Source organism: Enhydra lutris, unplaced genomic scaffold, assembly GCF_002288905.1.
Source record: "Enhydra lutris kenyoni isolate GAN:26980312 unplaced genomic scaffold, ASM228890v2 scaffoldscaffold57, whole genome shotgun sequence".
Taxonomy (NCBI): domain Eukaryota; kingdom Metazoa; phylum Chordata; class Mammalia; order Carnivora; family Mustelidae; genus Enhydra; species Enhydra lutris.
Window position 1 is genome coordinate 4,364,250 of NW_019154141.1, and position 20,112 is coordinate 4,384,361.

General features: G+C 44.9%; 1 protein-coding gene across 3 annotated transcripts in view; it reads right to left on the bottom strand.

The window, feature by feature from the left end:
* The window catches only part of LOC111158041 (mitogen-activated protein kinase kinase 6), a 117,920-nt gene that overhangs the window by 48,520 nt on the left and 49,288 nt on the right, over window positions 1-20,112 (bottom strand). The window contains exon 1 of one of the 3 annotated variants that reach the window (XM_022519838.1): window positions 3,041-3,115. The exons of 1 other annotated variant lie outside the window; for it this stretch is intronic. The gene's annotated coding sequence lies outside the window, so the exon portion shown is untranslated. Of the gene's footprint in view, window positions 1-2,568; window positions 2,588-3,040; window positions 3,116-20,112 lie in introns of those variants that run through there. One more of the 3 variants, XM_022519837.1, reaches the window with a different exon arrangement.

Below are 20,112 nucleotides of genomic sequence, written 5' to 3' on the forward strand. Positions count from 1 at the left end.
GAGAAAGGAAGGGAGGGGGTTAGGAAAGAAAGAGATAGGAGTAAAAATAGCACAAACTGAACACCAATAGACCTCATTTTAAATCTGAGTTATGCCCCTTATTAATACAGTGAGCCTGAAAAACGTTTCTTAAACTGTTTCCACAACCCGCTAATGAGAGATGAGAGACTCAAATCACTGAAAGGATCAGCTGCCATAACATGTGTGAAGACATCTAGCAGAGTCTCTCATATAACAGGTGTCCAATAGGTACTAGTTTCTTTTCTCCATTCCATGTTTATTCTTCTATTTTTTTTTTTAATATGAGCTAAATAGAATGTTCCCTGTGTGGGCAGCTTATATCTTCAGATGTCCTCCTCTCTGTTCTTCCTCTCTTATGTTGTTTATGTTAATTACATTTTTCAAACATCTCATCGACTTGGAACCATCTTCTCTTGCTTCCCACTGACCATGGGAATGATTTCAGCTCCCCAAACTCGGGATCTCTAGCAGTGAGGCTTCCAAATCCATGTCTTTCTTTATCAAGGACTTCTTTTTTGAGAGCAGTTTTTAGTTCACAGCAAAATTGAAGGGAAGGTACAGAGATTTTCCCTAGACCCTAGACCCTCACATATCCATAGCCTCCCCATAATCGACATCCCCCGCCAGAGTGGTGCATTTGTTACAACTGACGAATTTACTGATGCATCATTTTCACCCTAAAGCCCATAGTTTACATTGGCTTTCATTCCTGCTGTTGTACATTTTATGGGTTCAGACAAATGTATACTGAGATATATGACATACACTGACATATACAGACATGTCTGGATATCATTATAGCCTCACTGTCCTAAAACTCCTCTGTGCTTTGCCTATTCACCGCCCCCCAACCCCTAGCAACCACTGATATCTTTCTACCATCTCCATAGTTTTGCCTTCTCCAGAACGTCATATAATTGGAATCATACCGACCGGCTTCTTTCACTCCGTGATATTCCTTTAAGGTTCTTTCATGTCTTTTCACAGCTTAATGGCACATTTCTTCTTAGCATTGAATAATATTCCATTGTCTGAGTGCACCATAGTTCATTAATCTGTTCATCTACTGACAGGCATTTTGTTGCTTCCAAGTTTTAGCAACTATGAATAAAGCTCCCAGAAATATCTGTGTGCAGGTAAAGCAACATGTCTCCTTTTTCACCGCTTCTTTCTAGATGATGACACGGTCACTTCCCACCCAGTTCCTGGTACTCCTCCCCACACACCCCCCCACAACCAGATCTTTGTGGCTAAGAAGAAATTCCAAATGAAGTTCCTCACTAGGCTATCTCTATCTTTGAGCCAAAACTGTTAATAATTCACCCAAGAAGACACTGCAAGGAGCAGAAAAGATCATGAAGCTACAAATTCTTCTTTGAAAGGGTCAGGGGATAAGAAAAACCAGTTCCTATATTATCAGAGTAGATGTAATAAGACACTATAAATACCACATCATAAATACACAGGAGGCTCAAAGCAGGAGAGCAAAATGTAAAAAAAAAGAAAAAAAAAGATCTCACAGGGGAAGTGGTATTTTAGGTGGTCCTTTGATCACTGGTAGAATTTAAGGGTACACGAGGATTGACTGGACTCATAGGTCTTCTTTTTCCATATTTAAATGTTTCCATTATAAATTTTTAAAGACTAATGGGTAAGATTTTGACAACCAGAACATGGAAATGCAACTGTGAGATTCTAAGAAGAAAAAGGATGAGCTCCCAGGGGTGGTGAGAAGGCCTTGTCTATACTCAAAGAACTTGTGACTTGTCTACTTTAGATAAAATAAAGGATGGTAGTACAGAGAAGCTAAAAGCATAGAATCAAAGACAGAATGACCAAAACTAATAATCTTCAAATTTCAGATTTAAGAAGAGGAGTCCTCTGTGTTGTTCCATTGAGGAGATCATGTCATGTCATCCACATTTCAAAAAAATAAAAATAAAAATAAATGTAACAAGATGAATCTAATATCTGCAGAATATTTTGTGTGAAAGTGTGATACACACACACACACACACACACACACACCTCTCGTGTTTTTTTTTTTTTAAAGATTTTATTTATTTATTTGACAGACAGAGATCACAAGCAGGCAGAGAGGCAGGCAGAGAGAGAGGAGGAAGCAGGCTCCTTGCTGAGCAGAGAGCCCGATGCAGGGCTCGATCCCAGGACCCTGAGATCAAGCCCCACATTGGACTCTCTGCTCAGTGGGGAGCCTGCTTCCCCCTCCCCGTCTGCCTGCCTCTCTACCTACTTGTGATCTCTCTCTCTGTCAAAAACACACAGAATAAAGGCTCCTCTCTGCGTGGTCACAGTAGTCTGGACATATCTTTAATGGCCCCCTTCCTAAATGGACTGACTGAACCCATCTGCTCACTCATGCCTTGCACCTGACTACAAGCTCTTCAAGGCCATCCCCCATGTCCCACCCATGGACAGGGCAAGCGCTATACCCAAGAAGTACGAGGCAGTGACCACAGACATCTGACTGATGAATACAACGCTTACACTTTATGGAGACAAAACCTCTAGGCTTTGGTAACTTACTGGATTAGAGGTGCAGACTATCAGAAGACAAGTGGTAATAGTAGCAGTAACAGTCGTGGCAGTCACAGTTATAGTTGCAATTTGGCTTTTCCAGACTTCCATGATATTAAGTGAAAGAGGAGAGTCAGGCCCATTGGGGAGGGCGATGGGGAGAAGGCAGATAAGGAGTTCTAAAACAGACGTGTTAAATACAACATGTGTATGGGGTGGGGCTTGTGACAGATTTCAGGCAGATGAGCGGAGCGTAAAGCAGAGGTGGGGGGAGGAAATAGGCAGATCTGGTGACAAACAGAAGTAGAGAGTTGAATGAGAGACCCGGAAACAAAAAGGAGCAGGAGAATGGAAGGCAGTGAAGGCAAGAACATTCTGACAGAATGAGACATGAACGAAGAATCAGTGAAAGATACAAAGAATTGCTAGATGTGTCAAAAAGGAATCAGCCCACCTGTTCAGAGCAGCACCATCAACTCACCCGGCAATGGTCCTGTCTTCAAAGAATGAAAGCACTCCGAGACCCTTCTTACAATGGGATTGATGCTCTCCCTCTCTCTTTTTTTTTTTAAGACCAGGTTGACCTAAACTCTGTTTTTTCCACGTTAACAATCTGATGCTAACTATGTGTTCTTGAAAGAACGTATAAGCAAATCAAGGCCAATGCCCTTGACTTGTGATCTGGGCCCAGAGTGAAGGTGGGAGGCAGGCAGTGGTTAGGTGGGGAATCCCCAGTGTCTGCACTCGTCTTCCTCATTTCTGTGCTGCTTCATTCATGAGTCTTTATTGAAAGGAAATGTACTCACACGGGTGTTAAATAAAATACCCCTTTAAAATATGGCAATAGGTTGCTAAGAAATTTAGCAATGTGTTTGGACTTTTCAAAATGGTGGACCAAGTTTTGGTTAAGATTTAAAATTAGCACTCCTATTTTAGAGATAAATACTGAAATGTCTCCAAATGAAATAATAGGATTGGCGGGTTTGCTCAAAAGAATATGGTGGACGGGATTTTGGGGGGGGGGTGGAGATATAGAGGAAATTAGATTAGCCATGAGTTGGTAACTGTCAAAACTGAGCGATGGATACATGGTGGCTCATTGTACCATGTACCTTTGAATCTGTTTGAAATTTCCCAAAATATAAAGATTTTCTTAAATAGCTACTGAATTACACAAAACTCTCCTTTAATACTTAAAACGGAGGGATAGTGAGTAAGAGGGTTGAATTTTTTTTCTTGGGAGAAGTGAATTATTTTTTCCCCCTGGTCCAAGGTTACACTTTTAATAGCACTGTGATCACCTCCCTTCTAGCCAAGGAAAACTACAGAGGAGTAACTCTGACCCAACCAAGCTGCATGAAGACTAAGAGATGCAAAGAAATACAGAGGAGAGTTCTTTGTCTGTAAAACCCTGCTAAGGGTTACCAGGGTAGAACCTACCCTGCCTCTCTCCCAATTTCATCCCATTTCTCCTGTTGAGCTATGATCTGCCATGATGCCATTAACCCATGAGGTAAGGTACACCTTAAAAAGAGGCCTCAGAAATTCACCTCTGTAAGAATGTGTTTTATTAGCTTACATAATGCCCTTTTTTAATAAAAACTCTTAGGAAAAAAACGTGTGTCATCAATGATTAGAAGAGTTGAGGGGCGCCTGGGTGGCTCAGTGGGTTAAAGCCTCTGCCTTCAGCTCAGGTCATGATCTCAGGGTCTCGGGATCGAGCCCTGCATCGGGCTCTCTGGTCAGTGGGGAGCCTGCTTCCCCCTCTCTCTGCCTGCCTCTCTGCCTCCTTGTGATCTCTGTCTGTCAAATAAATAAATAAAATTCTTTAAAAAATAATAATAATAATTAGAAGAGTTGGCTTCTCCTATATAAATGATCAACCTTTGCCTATGGATGATGTGAATGTTTTTCTTTGTGCTTCCTTCCTTGGGTTGATGGCTAAAAAGCTTACAGCCAAACTGGGACTCATGTTTATATTCATGTCTCAGTAGGTATTTTTTGTTTGTGTCTTTAATAACATTTTATTCTGGAACATCTTACATACATGTGAAAGTAAACAAGACAGTCATGATCCATCCACATGAACCAAATCCTTAGCTTCAACAAATATCAACTCATGGCCAATTTTGTTTCATCTATAGCCAGCCCATCTCCCAGACATCAAATCATTTCATCCATAAATATTATCAAATATCCCCAAAAGAAATTGGCTGTTTTTTTAGAAAAAGATTCTCTTTATTTAATTGAGAGAGAGAGAAGGAGGGAGAGAGCAAGCATGAGTAGGGGGAAGGGAAGAGCAGAGAGGGAGAGAGAGAGAATCTTAAGCAGACTCCGTGCTGCCTGCAGAGCCTGACGTGGGACTCAGTCCCACGACCCTGAGATCATGACCGGAGCTGAAACCAAGAGTCAGACACCTACCAACTGAGCCACTCAGTCCCAGAAACTGATTATTAAAAAACAAACAAACAAACAAACCACACACACACACACACACACACACACACACACACACACAACAGCATAATTACATGCAAATGAATAAGTAATTTCTTCCTATCTACTCAGTGTTCAAAACTCTAATGGTCTCATAAATATCTCAAATATTTTTAGGTTATAATGTGTTTGATCAGGATCAAAATTAGGTCTATGTTTTATGATGGATTGATAAAGTTTCTTTTTTTTTTTTTTAGATTTTTTATTTATTTATTTGACAGAGATCACAAGTAGACAGAGAAGCAGGCAGAGAGAGAGAGGGAAGCAGGCTCCCCGCTGAGCAGAGAACCTGATGTGGGACTCGATCCCAGGACCCTGAGATCATGACCTGAGCTGAAGGCAGCGGCTTAACCCACTGAGCCACCCAGGCACCCTAAAGTTTCTTGACTCTCTTTATCTATTAACTCTCTCTCCATTTCTTTCTGTCTGCCCCTCCCTGTGCATGAAGTTGTTTTGTTGAAGAAATCTGGTTATTTGTTCTATAAAGTTTCCTACTGGATGTTGCCAATCAGATCCCCTACTGATACACACACTCCTCTGTACATTAGAGCTTGACCAGATTCAAACTGGACTTTTTTGCTTGGCAAGACTCCCTCACAGGTGGTCTCATTTACTTTGTAGTCATGTTAAATTGCTGCATTATACACATCCTCGTGAACTCTCTTAAACTCCGGACGGAAAAAGGAAGAAATAAATAAATAATCCCTCAACAACACTTGGTATTCAACAAAATTTTTCATCTTTGTCAATTTGATAAGTAAACAAGAGTACTTTGTTGTTTTTAATTACATTTTTAAAATATTTAATAAAGCTGAGTATTTTTATATGTCTACTGATACCTGTATTTTTCTATGAACTGTCTGTTCAAAATATTAGCTCATTTTATATTATTGTTATTATTTTAATTGAAGAGAAGACATTACCCTTTGGTAGTTTGTGTTGCACCATGCGCGCGCACACACACACACACACACACACACACACACACATCTGGGGTTATTTCCCTTTTGGATTATACAAATTAAAAATTCTACATTCCTTTATGGCCTCGGCATTTTTATAAAGCAGGAAAATCGTTTCCTCTTCTCCAAATGGCTAAATAGCTGTCCCCATACCACCTGTTAATCTGCCCATTTGTTCCTCCACCAATTTTATACACCATGTTTTTAAGACAAGGGTAGGGAGGGCCAGAGGAAGGGAGAGAGAAGGAATTCCAAGCAGCATCCACACCCAGCACAGAACCGGACGTGGGACTCAATCCCAGGACCTTGACCTCAGGACCTGAGCCAAAATCAAGAGTCAGACACCTAACCAGCTGGGCCAGCCAGGTGCCCCATACACCTATTTAATACATATACCTCTTCTATAAGTTCATTGGCTTTCCATATCAAAAAATAATTAAATATGACAGTCATTGCAGACATCTTCACTTGATTCTGACTTTAAGAAAACTCTTTCAGGGGCCTCTGTCTTGCTCATTCAATGGAGCATGTGACTCTCGATCTCAGGGTTGTAAGTTCAAGCCCCACACTGGGCATGGAACGTTCTTAAAATAAAATTTTAAAAAGTTTATAAAACAAGAAAAAGAAAACTTTCTAAGCTTACTCCGTAAAAGAATGACGCTGAGCTTAAATTCAGTTTGGTTGAAGAAGTATATGACTATGCACATTTTGGTGAGTGAAGTAGGCTAATAATGGTTCCCAAGATGTGCCCATATCCTAATCCTTGGCACCTGTGCACCATTACCATGGTAACAATTTTGCAGATGTGATTAAATTAAGGATCTTGTGATAAGGAGATTATCCTGGATTAACCAGCTGGGCCCTACATGCCATCAGAAGTGCCCTTACAACAAAGATGGAAGGGGAGGTTAGACTCACCCAGAGAAGATGGAGGCCAAGCCTGGGAGAAAGGAGCCACAGGCTGAGAGGTGCTGAGGAACGTGTCAGCTCCTAGCAGCTACATGAGGCAAGGAAAGGATTCTCCCCTCAGAGTCTCTGGAAGGGGGCCTGGCCCGCCCACACCTTGATTTCATACTTTTGGCCTTCCAAGTGTGACAGAATAAATTTCTACTGTTCTCAGCAACCAAGTTTGCACTAATTTGTTACAGCAACTACAAGAAACTAATACAGTGAATTATTAGAAATGGACACTGAGGGGCGCCTGAGTGGCTCAGTCAATTGAGTGTTGGACTCTTGGTTTCAGCTCAAGTCCTGATCTCAGGGTCCGGGGACTGAGCCCCACATCAGGCTGTGTGCTGAGCATGGAGTCTGCTTAAGATTCTTTCTCCTCTCCCTCTGCACCACCCGCCCCCCCCTGCTCACACTTGCTCTCTCTCTCTCTCTCAAATAAATTAATTTTTTTTAAAGAAAAAATGGATACTGAATTTTATCAATTTATCTCTCAAAACGTATCCAGTGTCTCTCCTACCACACCCACGCTGCTCTCTACCAAATATATGTCTCACTTTTCCCTTTCTCTTACCCCTTCGTTTCCTTCTCAACTGTTTCTGCCACTATCTCCAAAGCATCTTGTGACCCTACAACGCCACTGGTGATAGAAACACCTAGAAGGTCTTAACCTGACGATAGAAGGGGTCAACACAAGCAACACTGAGACGTTAATTGCAAACTAGAAGAAACGGGTATGGGGAGATGGAGCCATCCTCCTCCTCAGTGGGTGCCCTTTACTGGAACAAAGAAGGAGTCGATTTGACCTCCTTCCAATTCTTTCTAACTCAATGACATCTCAGAGGAAAACTAAGAAATGCAGCTCTTTCCCCCGGCCTGTGGCACATTCTGGAATCCCTTATGCCCCCCCTGCCAACAAGAAACAAGAAACCATGGCCAAAGCAGTATCAAAAACCTATGGCAGGATCCTTCACCTTGACACTCCAACCCTCCAGCCTGAAAGAGCTCAGTATAATCCTCTGCACCAGGCTTGTTTCTGCAAGATCTCATCACCTTCTTTCCAGGGAGGCCGGGGGGTCCTGGGGGTCGTGTTTTGCAAGCCACAGCCTGGCCAAAGACCGTGATGGGCTCTGCCTTTTGGTCTGCCCTGTCCTCTTGTGGCTTTAGCGTATGTCCCACTAGTGACACTCCAGGTGAGAGGTTCCTAAGGGTCCCATAGCTTCCAAAAGACCAATAGCTTCGAGAAAACCACAACGTTTAAATGTGATTTTTCTGAGAATAGAATACTAATCTACAAAAGCCAACAACTTAATTTCAAATCAGAGTTTTTTATGCTAATCTACTCATACAGCAAACCTAGTGATTTCAGATCCTGTGGGGCCCTGAAGGGAAAATTCCACAGTCCCACAGAAAGACGAAGACTCCATTTTTTTACTCCTGGATAAACCTCTGTCACCACAATTAACAAGTATTGCTTCGGGCAGTGCTATGAGTCAGGCTGTCAAAAGCAGTGGAGTTCTCTGGTCTTGGGTAGTAAGTCCAGAAACCTTTCCAGACAGTCACCTTGAAACACGTACATCAGTTAATCTGCAAGACTCGGCGCCTCCCCCCAAAAAAGTAAAACTTCTTTACTGCACAGGGGGAATGTTCCACCTACCTATGTGATCAGAAATGTGAGTCAAATGGAGGAGGGGGTGGGCAGGCCCTGGGTAGCTCAGTCGGTAGAGCGTCTGCCTTCAGCTCAGGTCATGATCCCAGGGTCCTGAGATCGAGCCCTGTGTCAGCAGGGGAGTCTGCTTCTCCCTCTCCCTCTGTCCCTTCCCCCCTGCTTGTGTTTGCACCCTCCCTCTGTCTCTCTCTCTCTCTGTCTCTCAAATAAGTAAATAAAATCTTTAAAAAGGAAAATAAAGAAATAAATACGCCCTGGGATGTCTCATTCACACCGCTGCCTCTGGGTGTCCTTAAGCTGGCTTTAATGGCTCACCAAAACACTGGGAGGAGATGACTTAAAATGATCCTTAGAGGCACTGATTTTACAAAACTAAGTCAGAGATTCTTACTGGACTGACTTCAGTTGACTATTGCTGATGGCAATTCTCACAAGCCTTGATTATTGGAGTGCAGTCAGAAGGACTGGGGGGTGCGCTGGTCCAACCAAGTTATAGAAGGCCCGGTTGGAAGACCCCTCCCCATGACCCTGGGAGGAGGAGGCCGAGCGGGAAGGGACTAAGCATAGTGCTCACGGGCAGTAAAACCTTGAGAAGGTATTCATCCGAGCCCCAACGTTAAAATGGGAGTATTAGCATCGACCTTATTGCAATAACATGAGCTAAGCACGACAGACAGCGCCAGTGGATAAAAGCGTGCTGGATACGAGGATGCTAAAAATTGCCAGGTCAGGCTACGCTGCTGGTTTTGGCAGGTGCTTCCTTATTAACAAGTAGCTGCTTGTGAGAATAATAAAAGCAACGAATCCTTACTGAGAAGTTCCTATGCGCGAGGCACGGGTCTCAGCTTTGCACATAAACTTTTTTTTTTTTCTTTTTCTGGTAAAGATTTTATTTATCTGACAGACAGAGCTCACAAGTAGGCAGAGAGGCAGGCAGAGAGAGAGGGGGAAGCAGGCTCCCAGCTGAGCAGAAAGCCCAATGTGGGGCTCAATCCCAGGACTCTGGGATCATGAACCGAGGCGAAGGCAGAGGCTTTAACTCACTGAGCCACCCAGGTGCCCCTGCACATAAACTCTTAATGTACTGATCAGTACCACTGCATGGGATAAATATTACCGCCTCTATTTCGAGGCCCCTGTCCAGATACATGGAGCATTACAGACCTCAGAAGCCAGCTTTCCCATATAATATAACAGTATTCAGTCCTTTGATCACAATTACTTCTTATCACAGGTCTAGTTCTATTAGCTTGTAGAAGGATTATTGCTGAACTGTATCCAGACTATGCACAAAATCTGGGCTCCTGAAGTAAAAGTTCTGGGTCAAATTCTCCGTGCAGCCTGTCTACCCCTATGCCCGGAGGTCTTGAGATAACAAACACAGGTTATAAAGCTGTTTACCGGGAACTACTGTGACATGACCTGAGGTCTATCAGGAGATCAAGACTCAACTGAAAATCTATATATGTATTGCCATGAACTTTGTCCAAAACATTTCACCGAACCTTTCTGGACTTTGGTTCCCCTGATTCTAACATGGAAAACATTCCATCAATAAAACTAGCTGATTTTTCTCATTAAATGGTATTTGGAGGAGCACGCCACCCATTTCATCCTTGATGTCACCAAGTTTTCTATTGGGTGATAGCTCTGTGGTATGTTTGTAAACTCGCACGATTCCCTAAGGGCTTCTGATAAAATTGATAAGCCTATCTCCTCCTACCTGACATAAATTACTCCAGCAGGAGGGTAATGGTCAAGTGACTATTCGAAACTGGTCACTATGGCTTCTGTTTGCAAAATGCTGTCTTGGTGACACTTGGCCTGTGGGGTGACACTCCCTTCTCAATACAAAGAAATGGGGAGTGGGGACCATTACTGGATTCCTCGATGGGCTCATCCTGATGGTAATCTCAGCTGGATGTTTCCCCCATTTTACGAGAAGATTTGCTAGTCCTGCTCTGGACTAAAACCTCAAGGTCACTGAGACCCTTAAATCTGACTCTAGGCTAGAAGCCTTTACTCAAAATAAAATAAATGCACAAAACTGAATATATCCCAATGAATACAGCTTGGGGACATTTTCTGTGAAGGAAGGACTCCTGGAGTGCCTGGGTGGCTTAGATGGTTAAGTGTCTGCCTTTGTCTCAGGTCATGATTTCTGGTCCTGGGATCAAGCCCCATGTCCCACATAGGGCTCCCATCTCAGTGGGGAACCTGCTTCTCCCTTTCCCTCTGCTTCTCCCCCTACTTGTGCTCTCTGTCTCTCAAATGAATAAATAAAATTAAAAAAAAAAAAAAAAGAAGAAGAAGAACTCATGATTTGTTGACTAAGGTAAGGACCATACTTGTTCTCCAGGAAACTGCCCATTCCTCCAGTACCTAACAAATAAACCAACCAACTAACGAGGCCTTACACCAAAGCACATTCTCACTGCATCTGGCCATGTAACCAGAATTAGAGCCCACCTGGGATTGTTGGGTCTCTAGCTCAATGCCTGGGAAAACCATTGGCAAATCCACTTCCCACCTCACTAAAACCTCATCTCTCTCTCCCATCCCTAACTGCTCTAGGTAGGAGATGCCCTAGACTTCATGCTGGCACAGGACTCCCAACTTTGTAGTCTTAATCTCTTCATCAGAAGAACACATCAATGAAAATGGGAAAATACACAGACTTTGAAAAAAAAAAAAAGTTAACTGTGGGGAGGGGAAAAAAACCCACATAGTATATTGAGGAAGAAATAAGAATCTGAGGAGTTTGGGGGTTTTGTGCATTTGTTACTGCTTTCTAAATAGGATGGGAAATTTGAGCAGCTGTCTAGCTGAGAAAAGAAGCCAATGAGGAAAGGGACAAAGAGGCCAGGGAAATACACAGACACGAAGGGCCAGAATTCCCAGTGGACAGTGTGGGATCGATGGCACAGTGGAGAAGCCTGGACCCAGAGAAAGGAGTGGAGGGTCTCTCTTTAGGAACAGAAGGAAGAAGGGCATAAAAAGTGACAACAAGGAGAAAATTCAATGCAAAGGGAAGTTGAGAGAGGCACTCCGTATTGACGTAAAACAGGGTGTTCTGCCAAGATTTCCCATGGGGTCCTCGGAAGCACGGAGCCAAGAAACATTAGGAACAGCCAGAATAGGTCAGCAAAGGAGTTCCTGTAGATTCAAATGAAACTTTACCACATGCTCCTGCAGTATGTAAGCTCCTGAGGAAGTAGCTAATGAGAAACATACGGGAAAATTCCAAAAGGCAACTCAGCGATGTCGAGCTAAAGTAGGTGTGATCTAAAACTTCCTTCTCTCCTCTAGGAACCTCCTCCGTTCCAGACCTGCTCATCCTAAAACGTGGAAACACACGAGTGAAAAGTGGTTCTCAGCTCAAGAACTACCCATGAATCTCAGAAGTCACACGTGTGAGGATGGGATGCCTTTCCTTCTTCCAGAAAATTCAGGGACTTTGCTACCAAAGAGCCTGACTGCCTCATCTCCAGAGTTGCAAAGCTCAAGGTCTAAAATCTGATCCACGACACCACCTTTGCTCTCCAGATTTCATTACAACAGCTTTATTGAGATAGAATTCACCCACAATTCATCTACTCAGATTGTACAAATCAATGGGTATTTTTCTTTATTTTTTATTTATTTATTTGACAGACAGAGATCACAACTATGCAGAGAGGAGGGCAGGGGGGTGTGAGAAGCAGGCTCCCCACTGAGCAGAAAGCCCAACACGGGGCTCAATCCCAGGACCCTGAGATCATGACCTGAGCCAAAGGGAGAGGCTTAACCCACTCAGCCACCAGGCGCCCCCAAATCAATGGTTTTGAGCATACTCACAGGGTTGTGCAAACGTCACCATCACCAATTTCATAACATTTTCGTCATCCACAAAAGAAACATCATACCCATTAGCCATACCAGTTTCTTTTCCTCCAATATCATCCCTCCCTCTGGTCTTAGGCAATCACCAGCCTAAACTCTGTCCTTGTACGTTTTCCTATTCTTGACGCTTCTTAGGTGGCATCATACAACACGTCCTGTCCTCCTTCTGTGCCAAAGACTCTGTTCTCTGAAGTTAAAGGCGTTACTACTTCTCCCAATGGTCTCAAGATCCAAGAGCTGCGGGGCCAAAAGTTTTGCTCTCTGCAAAGCTGAAACTAGGACTGTCCCAGGGGGTAAGGCTGTGCAATGAGTCCTGCTCTCCCTGTGTGCCAAGTTGCAAACAGGTTGGGGCTGGTGGGAAGAACGGAATGTCCCGTGACAAAGAGGAGGGGTGCAGAGGGGGCAGGCCGCAGGACGAGCTGGCAAGGTGTTTCACGTGCTGGGGACGAAAATGAAAGAGCATGAGGGAGCAGAGACGAGAAACGCAAAATCCTGGGAAATGACACTAAGTTTTGAGAGGCCTTTGCCTTCAACAATATAAGCCTCGAGAATGGCCGGACTGGCTTTTAAAAACTCTTTTCTGTTTGTTAAATTTTATAAACAAGTAAGAAAACATTCAACCTAGGAATATCAGGTTAACTCCCCAAATCCTCCTGTTTCGGGAGAAGAACAAAGAGCCAAGCGTGTGTGCAGCCAAAGGGATATTATAGAAAGTAAAAGCCAAATTCCCCAGGCTTAGCTCCCCAAATATGACCACGGTAAGTCAAAACCTGTTACATAAATCTCCAAGAAACTGTTCAAATTCCATGGTTGCACTGAAATTCTCTTGTATTTCAGACTGCCTGGAGAAAGTAGGCCATTAACCAGGGCTCAGCCCTTTCTTTACATACAAAATGGCTATGGGATTAGCTCTCTTCCCAAATGGAATGCAACCTGTTCTAGATATCCCCGAGGAGGCTGGCATCCCTGACAACACCAGGCTTCCCTCCGAGTATTTACATGACCACGTTATTCGTCAGTGAATTAAACCGTTTTATAAGCACAAGCTAAAACAGAGCCTGCCCTGATCTTGGAAGAAAAAGGGAGGCACATGCATTCGATGTGTATCTCAGCTCAGAACCCTTCCCAGAGTCTCAATACTCAGAGCTTAAGAAAACCCCCCTCTGGGGCGCCTGGGGGGCTCAGTTGGTTAAGGGTCTGCCTTCGGGTCAGGTCATGATCTCAGGGGTCCTGGGATCCAGTCTGGCATCTGGCTCCCTGCTCAGCGGGGAGTCTGCTTCACTCTCCCTCTGCCCCTCCCCCGCAACTGCTCGTGCATGCTCTCCCTCTCTCTCCCTCTCTGTCTCAAATAAATAAATAAAAAATCTTTAAAAGGAAGAAGAAGAAGAAGAAGAAGAAGAAGAAGAAGAAGAAGAAGAAGAAGAAAGAAGAAGGAAGAAGAAGAAGAAGAAGAAGAAGAAGAAGAAGAAGAAGAAGAAGAAGAAGAAGAAGAAGAAGAAGAAAAGAAGAAAACTCCTCTTGGTGGAACCTGGGTAGCAGGCCGACGGATGCCTCCTGGCTGGTGCTCACATAACAGGGGCGAATGTCTAACCTAAGGGGCCACAGAGGCTAATGATGCCACCAAAAAAGGGAACTGAGGAGATGAACATATAGCATTTTCATTCATTCATTCATTCATTCAGTCAGTCAGTCAGTCAGTCATCCTCTCCCCAAATATTTACTCAGTACCTACGATGCTTCAGCGCTGAGCTTTACTGAACGTAAGACAGTAATCAGAGCTACCCCCAACCCCCACTCCCACTCCGGTCCATCTCCGTCCTCCAGTATGTCTCTTCTGGAATGATTAAGCTGCACTGCAATATTCCCACAGGCTGCGGGATGGACAGGGCAATGGTTCCTTCCTACGTGGCCTACATGGTTCCTTCCTACGTAGGAACAGGAGAAAGTCAGGTGACCCCTGCAGTTAATTCCCAATCTTTCAGAGTGCATGCCCAAGCAGGGGGAACGGCACACAGAGGGAGAAGCAGGCTCCCAGCTGAGCAAGGAACCTGACTCGGGACTCGATCCCAGGACCCTGAGATCCTGACCTGAACCAAAGGCAGATGCTTTGACCAACTGAGCCACCCAGGCTTCCCCAGTTCCCAATGAGGAAGTTTGTCTAGGCCTCCTTCCTAACTACCAGCCAAGTATAATTCAAATTACTCAAGTTGGCATCCAAAGAGCCTCCCCTAGCTGTAGCATCTACTACTTCCACCTCTAAGGAGTGACTAAGAGACAGCTGAACAGGGGTTCCTGGGTGAAAGCAACTGCCTTCAGGTTAACTTGACCCCAGGGTCCTGGGATGGAGTCACACCACCAGGCTCCTTGCTCAGCAGGGAGCCTGCTTCTCCCTCTCCCTCTGCCCCTCCTGCTTGCTCTCTCAATCAATCTTTCTCTCTCTCTCTCTCTCTCTGGCAAATAAATAAATAAGATCTTTAAAAAAGAGAGAGAGCCGAACAGAATTTCTTTCTCTTTCCTTGAACACACCTAACCTTGGTCTTGACTCTGTCTCTGGCCGTGCTTCTCCTTTCCCCTGCGCGGTGCACACACACAGTCCTCTGTCTCTTAACAGCTCTTCCGCCTGCATGTCTGGTTCAATAATTTCTTCCTAGATACTCATCCTTCACCTCCCATCTCCTTCCCTTGCCCTCTACCCACAAGACTAGAAAGCAATCCGTGTCTGTACTGCTCTGGATGGTCAGGTGGGTGAGTCACTAACATTTATTGCAGGCCCAAAGCAAGGAATTCAGCAGATACCATCCTCCGCTAACCCTTCCAAATGCAAAATGAGTCATCGTTCCTCTAGTGCAGATGAGAAGCTGAACTTCTGAACGGTCAGGTAAATAATGTCAGTATCCCAATCATGTCAGTATCCCAGCTTGGTAAGAGTGGAGCAAGGTGTGCTGTGCTCAAATCCTGAACTGTCCTCCCTCAACCATTTGGAGTACAATGGGGGACAATTCTTGTACCCCACTCCCAGCTCTCGCTGCCCCACCTCCCACTCCCTCCCGTGATCTGGCTTCCCGATACAGGTTCTAGGCAGCCTTAAAAGAGCGCCCCATCTCGGGCTGCACCAGATCTCCTCTCCCATCTCTGGATTCCTACTCCAAGAGCGCTCCAGCTGATGGAAGCTGCTGGACCTGCTGACACCCAGAACATGGGGTCAGAGCATGTGGGGCCACCGGTGATCAGTGCACAATGACGGACAGGAGCTGATGGATAAGCCCTTTCATCCCACGGGCACACAGTTCTGAGATACATTTCATAAAGCTCTTAGAAGATCCGCTGAGATTAAACATGAGTTGCTCCGAGCAGTGACCGTCACACCGGCTTTCCCTCTCTCCCTGTCTCATCTACCTTGCCCATCTCACTTACTGAGATCACACTGACAAACAAGTCTCTTGAACACAGGCCTCTATCTTGAGCTCTGCATTCGGAGCCCATAGAAGAGATGTAAGCCAAAGCAGACGAAGGCTCAGTGGCAGAGTAAGCCACCCTGCCCCTCTGGGACCCAGTGGTGCCTGAGGCAATCTTAGAAGAGTGCATGTCTCACCTGTGCATTCAGGAAGCTTCCTCTTCTCAGTTACTCCACGGCCCGCAGCATGCACCCAGGACACCATGCACCCAGGAAAGGTGTGGCTCAGGTGGCACGGACGGAGGCTGTGCATGGGCCCAGCAGTACTGGCTTCCTCTTACCAAGGCCCAAGCCCTTCCTACTGCTAAATGTCCAACCAAGCAACAGCGGAGCTAGAGGCCAATCCCTAGAGTGCCCGCAAGGCTATCCGCCAGCCCTTTGGTGGACGGTCAGTTCTAACAGCCCGCTTCCACCCTGGAGGAGAGGAGGAGATAACAACTCATGTTTCCTGGCATTCATGCCTACCAACTCCAAATTCGGGTTTCCTTCTCTGCAAGCACACTATGCAAGGACATAAGAAGGCCTAACGTACCAGCATGGTTTCCCTCGCGATGCTGTTACAGACCGAGGGACTGATTTATGTTAAAGGAGGGGCAACGATGAGTGTATGACCGAGGAACCCGCTAGTTCGATCCCAAACCTCACTGTTCAAAAGCAGCCAGCTTAACTGAACTGTGACGTGGCCTGTTGGAGGCTTGGGCCATAGCTTAATTAGGGTGCAAACACAACCACCAGCGCTTCCTGTAGCACCTTGGCCCGTGCCCCACCCCTCGAATTTCTGTAAGGAGGCTTGCTTCCTTTCAGAGCAGGCAATGGTGCTGAGATCTGAGTACTAGACATGTTCGTTGTTACTCAAGCATCATTTCTTCTTGGCCCTTCTGCCAGCCAGAGGTGGAAAACCGAGGCATGTATGTACACACATACTCCCGGACATTAAAAATGCACACATGTGCACATCTGCACACAACATACATGTGCACGCCCCGATGTGTATTTTGGAAATCATGACTTCATACCAACAGGGCCAATTCCAACCCACCCCACCGGGTTCTTTTCGCCTTTTCTCATTGGCTCAGTCCGATAACTCATCTGAAAGAGCGTCAAGATAGCTCTCCCTACTACTGCATGTTTTTCATTAAGAGTGATCAAATTTGGGGGCGTCTGGGAGGCTCAGTTGGTTAAGTGACTGCCTTCAGCTCAGGTCATGATCTCGGGGTCCTGGGGTCGTGTCCCACATCGGGCTCCCTGCTCAGCAGGGAGTCTGCTTCTCCTTCTGCCTGCCGCTCCCCCTGCTTATGCTCTCTCTCTCTCTCTCTCTCTCTCTGACAAATAAATAAGTAAAATCTTTTAAAAGAGAGAGAATGATCAAATTTTGACCCAAAGTTTCCCCAGCAGAATTACACTCCTGCTGTATTTGCCAGCAAAGTCTCACACTTGTGCCAGAACACATCTCTGGCAAAGGCATGGGACCACTATAGCTGGCTTAGACCAATCACCCTCCCTACCACCTTCACTCCTGGGACTGGGCTCAGCGTCTCCCCTCAAAGGCACGGTCACATGGAAGAGGGTGAGATACCTAAAGAATATAGAGTTTCTGGTTGGCAGAAGGAAGGAGGCTGTGGAATGTGGATATCCAGGAGGAAACCAGCTGTGTCCACTACATTAACCTATAATCCATACAGTAGATTGGATGACATAAATCCTCTGAAATTATACACAAAATGTCTTCGTGTGTGCACATGCACAGTTCCCCAGAGAGAGGATTCTCCACCATCATCATTTCTCAGAGGGTTCAAGCACACAAGAAAAGTTTAAAACCACTTCATTTTAAACTGGCACAGTCCTTCACCTTAAATATACAGAGCACAAGAGATCTCTAGCAAATTAAACCCTAATTCAGAAAATGCCAGGGTTTCTCCAATCTCATTTATCACATTCCTGCTCCTAGGGCAGAAATCAGAAAACTGCACAGCCTTTGTCAAAATACAAATGCTTGTCTCAATTTGAGTCCTCCTTAAGCCTGTTCCTAGAGACCGACTTTAGGCTTCCAGGACAATTAAGGGGCACTAAATCTTCTTCGAATTAGACATGCTGTCTTTAAACTCTCATTCTTCTAAAGAAAACGGGGACCAAGCGGGCATCTCCGAAGAAATAAAGGGAGCAGAAGTGCAAGCTGCCATGAAAAGAAAAAAATCCTGTGGTTTAGGAAAAGCCAAAGAGCAAATGTCAAGGCAGTTGGTCAGTGTCAGCCTGTTCTCAGGCTTTTATCCCACTGGCCCCAAGGGCAGCGTTCGGAAGTATGACCACCATCTGGGACAGCTGTGGTCATAGAAAGGGCTCCCCCATCCAGAGCTGTAATCCTGTAGGATTCTTTCAACAGTTGCACTGGTCGAAAAAGGCGGAACACAAAGGCATCTCCTGCAGCCCCTGCAGGATAGGGAGGGGGCGACCGAGCATTAAAAAGCCTGTGCCCTTGGGTGTGGCTTTTAAATTTTTGCCAGGCAGACAACTGCTGTGCAGAGACGAAGTCACGGAATCCAGATTGGACTCAGCAGCCGTGACAGGATGACGCTACAAAATGGTCATCCCAAACGGGACACTTGGGAGAATGAAAGAGGACACCATTAATGAATAAAGCAAGGCAAGAGGTGTGAAGAGGGGAGCAGCAGACAAAGCCCACTCAGCCGGTCCTTTGTAAGGCTCTGCTCTGCCCTCCCCTCTGTCCCCCCTGCATGAGCCTTACACCATGCTCAGCATCACACAGAATAAAAATAAAATTAAAATAAAATAGCATAGGGGTGCCTGGGTGACTCAGTTGGTTAAGTGGCTGCCTTCGGCTCAGGTCATGATCTCAGGGTCCTTGGATCGAGCCCCTCATCGGGCTCCCTGCTCAGCGAGGAGTCTGCTTCTCCCTCTGCCCCTCCCCCCCCAGCTTGTGCGCACTCTCTTTCTCAAATGAATAAATAAAATCTTTTAAAAATTAAAAAAATAAACCATCAGACACCACACCGTGTTCTCCTGGCCCCTGAGGAGCCATCCATCTCTCTCCATTCTAATGCTACTCCATCTTCAAAATAACCATCTTGGTGGCCCAGAAACCAAACTTCACGGACCTTCGCTCTGAGCTAGGGCATTAGGATCATTTGCAGGTGTTGGTTTTTCCATATTTGATTCAGGATATATCCCAGTGACTCACTGGACTATTTTGGTCTTGGGAATGAAGTTGCCTTCAGAAAATTTTGTTGCAATCACACATACCAGGGCAGACGGGAGGCTCTCCTAACAGAGACTCAAACATCTGCCTGAGGTTGGGGAATCAAACAGATCTGATCAGTCCTCACTGCAAATCTCTGGAGCCCTGAGGATATTTTTACACTTTAAGTCATCTCCAAATACTCTCCTGGATCAATAAGCCTGTATGTTCATTAACCTTCATTTCTAGTTCACATGACTTAAAAAAAAAAAAAATTCAAATCTGGATTTCCTGGTTTCTTGCTCTCTTCATCATGGGCCAAAAAAAAAGAAAAGAAAAGAAAAGAAATTGTAAAAGATTCCTTACCCCAAAGCTTAACTAATAATAAATTACTCATTAAAATAACTACCATAGATTTTCTAAGTTCAAAAGCAGAAAATATTTATTAGAAAAATTAGAAAATAGGAAAGGTATGAGGAAGAAAATTGAAGTCGCCCAAATTCCACCACCCAGACTACACCCTTGTTAATAGAGGGGTCATTTCTGTACACAGAAACATCTGTAAGTATATACTTATATAGATTTAGTATTTTCCCATAAAATTAAGACCATGTCGTGTGTGTGTGTGTGTGTGTGTGTGTGTGTGTGTGTGTGTGTGTGTGATTTTTAACACTGTTTCTATCCCTTGGCATTTCACTGTGACTATCTTCTGCAGACATTAATCGTATTTTTGTAACTCTTTCCTCAGCTGCAAAATACTGCATTCAAAGAGCTACAGATACTGGTTGCAAAGACGAGTGTTTACTCGTGATTGGAATGTGACCGACTGTGTGGTCAGCAAGCCTCAGACACACGTGCAAAACATGTTTGGCTCTTCGCAAAGGACAAGATGACGAATGATATGCTCAGTCACCTGGTTCCGCAGAACTTGAAATCAATCCACTTAGAA